The sequence below is a fragment of the Schistocerca gregaria genome, chromosome 1 (assembly GCF_023897955.1).
Source record: "Schistocerca gregaria isolate iqSchGreg1 chromosome 1, iqSchGreg1.2, whole genome shotgun sequence".
In the NCBI taxonomy this organism is placed as follows: domain Eukaryota; kingdom Metazoa; phylum Arthropoda; class Insecta; order Orthoptera; family Acrididae; genus Schistocerca; species Schistocerca gregaria.
The window spans coordinates 714732157-714737152 of record NC_064920.1 but is presented as its reverse complement, the minus strand read 5'-3'; the positions used below and the strand labels follow the sequence as shown (position 1 = coordinate 714737152).

General features: G+C 40.4%; 1 non-coding gene across 1 annotated transcript; it reads right to left on the bottom strand.

Moving 5' to 3' along the window:
• Nucleotides 1-4701: 4701 nt before the first annotated feature.
• On the bottom strand, nt 4702-4776 carry Trnap-cgg (transfer RNA proline (anticodon CGG)). Its single transcript has one exon. It is a non-coding gene; the product is annotated as a tRNA-Pro (tRNA).
• Between the last annotated feature and the right edge of the window lie 220 nt (nt 4777-4996).

The following is a 4996-nucleotide window of genomic DNA, read 5'->3' as shown; positions in this document are numbered from 1 at the left end:
AAAGATAGTCCTGGTACACTTTTAATATCAAACTGCCATGTAAATTAGTTAAACTGTGACAGCTGATTGGGTTATGACCTTACATTATTGTCCCGCTAAGAGGTTTTCATGTAACCGCCACTCATTCCCATCTCAGGTGTCCCTTAACCTATTGTTATACTAACTGATTTATGACTCCCTGAGGGCTGATTTATGACCATCCCCTGTGGTTAATCCTTGCCTTCTGAGAAACCCCCCAATCCCCCCCCCCTCCCCCTCCAGAAAAAGGAACACTTGATCAGTTCTAAGCCACTTGTCATTCTCCTGGGAAATCCCCCAGCCTCCCACCCCCTTCCTTCCCTTCAGAAAAAGGCTAGAAAATCACTCCATCTTGAAGGGCTGTTGCTGTGGAAGGTGCCAATATTACCCTCTCCAGCAACTATGTGTCCCAGTTACATAAATACACTGCTGCAAATTGGAGGTGTTGTCCTCTTGGAAAATTTTCATGAGTGTGCTCTCATTGAAATGCCAGGATCGACTGAGTCAGTTTACAGTGCCACCACCAGAGAATGTCTCATGCCCTTACCCCTCACCCCCTCTCTCCCCATCATGCTGAGAAAAAAACTGGGAAAAATAATTAGTCTGTGATGGAGAGGACCAATCTCAAGACACAAAATTCAGCTCAAGTCATTAACAACACATTGTTCAAATCAGTTTGCATAAGGTATTCTTTATTCAAACTGTTTGTGAGACATAGGGCTCGACCACTTGTGTACAGCTCACATCTGCAGTGTCCACACCCACTTCCCATGACATAAGCACTGAGAATGGAATGAAGTGTGATATATTAACACCATTTTGGGTCGCCCACGATTAGGTCTGTTATCTAGGTGTCACCATGGAGGTCAAAATCAGCCCTATATTCTAATTACTGATCATGATATTTAATACACTGACCACTGACTGGATGTTAGTCTCTTTCGATCTTTAGGCCTCAAACAAAGCATCAGATAGCTGCACTGTTGATTGGAAAGCTCCAGACTCGCTTCCTCTGTCTGTCTCCCTCAAGTGGCTACATCCAGTTTGCGTGCAAACTAACATCTCCAAGTACATAGACGGACATTGACAGAGGTTTCCACCCATCCTCAGAATGCTGTGTTCCTATTGGCTAATGCGGCGGAAATAGGAATTGCTGGTGGAACTGGAGTATCAAAAATAGTGGAAAATCGTCCATTTCCCCTACCCAGTCAAATTAATTGTGTAACAACTTACAGGAATCAAATAGATCACTTTAAACACTCACCAACCCTTACAATGATTTTCCTTCATAATTAAACATATTTTATACATCTGAGAATCACCAAAAAAATTGAAAAATCAAGGAATTAAATTTCCGCCACAAATAGATCGTAGTGCTAAATATACACAAGATCAATATTTGAGAACACAAGCACGCTCCTCCACCACAACGTTTCCACCTTCCATCAAAAATGTCTGGTGAAAGGAACATTCTATTTGCACACACTCACAATTGCGAAGTATATGCCAGCTACAGGCATGAGACAAACTGTGACAGCCAGAATGCCGTGTATTTGCAATCTTACAACCAGGAGAGGACCACAAATGCATCAGTCATGCCAGCACTTGCATGCACACCTCCCACCACACCATATGCTCAGAGGCCAGAATGACTGTCACTGTACTGCCAAGCAGTCAAACAATCAATTTACATGGGGGGAATAATTGTCCAGCACGAACTCTCCTCATATTTAATCTTCTAATGTAACACACCCACCCACTTATGTCATCACTCAACCAGCGTAATGGCTACTTTGCCATTCAACCATCCAGAGGACATCACTACTAGGATTTGTCCCATCTCCCATCGCTGTGGGCAACAGCCAAAAAGTTGAAGGATTCTTTATAACTAACCGGTCATCACAGGCTATACTGCAGCTTCTGGTCAGTTGCTGACCACAGACACTGCCAGACAAACAGGTACGGAATTGTTGTATAGCTTTGACTGTTCTTCCATCCCTGACATAGAAACTCTCCAGTAAAAAAAAAAAAAAAAAAACGCTTTACTCAATACAAAACGGGTAAGTTGTTGTCCAAACACCTGGATTTTCTCACGCAGAATGTGTATTCCTCCCTTTTGTACAAGTTATACAAAGACAAAAGAAATCGAAACACACAAGCATTTTCACATCGCTAAAAAACCACTGATTGTAGTGAAAATCCTGTACAGGATGGCATGGGACATATTTCCTATACTGATCACCAGCTAAGACGTTATCTGTTCTTATAAACTTAATATGTCCTACAGCCTACATCATATGACTAGAATATCAGATTCATTTTTGCCTCATGATGGAGTGCTAAGAGCATCCTCTACCTCTGTCAGAGGATGCCTCCTCATTTCCAAACTCTCTTAAAGTAGTCATATGTCGCAGCACATACAAAGTCTCTTAAGGCAGCAACACAGAGGAGTTGCAAATATCAGGTTTATAGTATATATCACTTCATAAATTCGAAAATATGGAAAAAATTTTGTTTTACGTTGGTCATCTCTTCCTGCGTAGGTGGAATATTGAAGTTTCATTGGAAGACAAGGTCTCAACGAAAAAACGCCTGATTACTACTGCAACTCAAGAATCATATTGATGAAACTATACCCCTCCCCCACCCCCTTGGAGGGAAGTCATCTGAGTACCATATTTTGTGAAGCTTGTATACCGCCAATTTGCGTTGGACTGACAAGACCCAGCCGACCTGCCATACATTATCGTAGAGAGAACCATCGCGTTATGTAATCGACGCTATGCCATGGTACTGGACGTTCTTTTTGAGGAACACTGTTGAGAATATTTAGAGAACCAACATTTGAAGCTTACTGCAGATGGTTTCTACTGCTGTCAACATACATTTTACACAAGCAATTAGCGCTTATTTGGATCCTTTTTCGCTCGCTTTATGTGTGAGTGGAAAAGGAAGGGAAATCATTAGTAGTAGCACATGATATCTTCAGCCACACACCTGGTAGGGAGTCAGTGCATCAATTTACAGACACACAAACCTCACAGAGGAATGTTTCCTCTTCATGATTGGTAAATATCTTCACATTAGTACCTAATTTTCTCACTGCAGTCACTTCACGAGACATAAGTGAGAGGTTTTAATATGTTTGCCTGCCATGTTCTCACGGATCTTCCTCTCTTCGACATATAGCATTTGAATCACCCTGTTTCGACAAGTGAGAGATGTCCCCTGCCAACTCACAAATCCCTGCTAATTCTCAAGAAATTACATCAAGTTCTGACAGAAATGTTCTATTAGCGAGAAGGCTGCCCACTCCTCCTTCCATCACTGACTAGAGTCAGAGCCCTCACAATGAGAAAAGTAGCACACTAATGTCCAGGAGGAAATTCACAGTCACGCAGAATATAAGCAGACTGCGCAAAGAAATTCGGAAGTATAACACCTACAATCACTGAGATCGAATGACTGTCTATAAATATGTCCCTGTGCATGAACTAATCTCCTTTATATATTCTTGTGATTACTACTCTAGAAATACGACAGTGATGGCATCAGAGTCTTCGTTGAAAGCACAGTCTCTCTCTCTCTCTCTCTCTCTCTCTACCTCCTCATTAGTTTTGAAAAATTCAGTGGAGTAAAACTACACACGTAAGTAAGTTACATAAAACTGCAGACAGTCACTTTTTTTAATAATTATGTTTTATTCGATGAACCGGTTTTCGAACCTTTTCAGTTTCATCTTCAGATGGTTTCTGGAAGTTACATCTTTATTTTTAGCACAATGGTGGGTGCTGGCTCTGTGACAAGAAGATGGAACATGCTTTAATGTATCGCAATGACTGTTGTTTTCTCTGTCGATATGGATGTAATTTAGTTTTCTACTTACTGCGACAGCATGGGCGGCTTTCTTCGTTAGTATACATATGTCTGCCTCCATTTTCATAGTTTGTGTATCACTTCACGCACTTTAACACAATATGTATTACATTACATTACGACAGTGAAACTTTGCCAGCATCCAGCATTTGCTGTACAACTGTTGCTTGTAACAAAGATCTGAACAAAAAGATATGGCAAAGGTTTGCTTTTCACAGAGATGTAATGTCTTCTTTTTTTACATATATTAAAGTCGATATAAGGGCAAATATTTTAATCAGACTGGCGATAACGTGAGAGCGCAAAATAAAATAAATAAATGAATTACTACAGGAATAAACTTCAAGTGATCTGATGTCTTATTTCTATTCGTATATTAACGTACCATAGCGTCATTTTATAGCATTATTTTAAACAAGACTGTCATTAACATGAGTGCCCAGGAGTCAATAATGCAGAGATATCGTATTTGCAATGAGGTACAGCATTTTTTATGATCATGACCTTTATATTTAAATTTAAATTTTAAATAATAACAGACCTTCACATGAAATGTTGACTTATTACTGTCATTACATTAATATGATCTGGAATATTAGTAAGAGTAGATTCTGTTTATTTCAGTTAAGGTGATAAGTATAAAAGTTATAGTGTTTGAAGTTCACTAAAGTTGTTTGAATGACTGTGCATTTAATTTTTAAAAATAAAAGAACAAAAGTTCAAGTGAACTGTTGACTTCCAGAATGAGATTTTCACTCTGCAGCGGAGTGTGCGCTGATATGAAACTTCCTGGCAGATTAAAACTGTGTGCCCGACCGAGACTCGAACTCGGGACCTTTGCCTTCCGCGGGCAAGTGCTCTACCAACTGAGCTACCGAAGCACGACTCACGTCCGGTACTCACAGCTTTACTTCTGACAGTATCTGTCTCCTACCTTCCAAACTTTACAGAAGCTCTTCTGCGAAACTTGCAGAACTAGCACTCCTGAAAGAAAGGATACTGCGGAGACATGGTTTAGCCACAGCCTGGGGGATGTTTCCAGAATGAGATTTTCACTCTGCAGCGGAGTGTGCGCTGATATGAAACTTCCTGGCAGATTAAA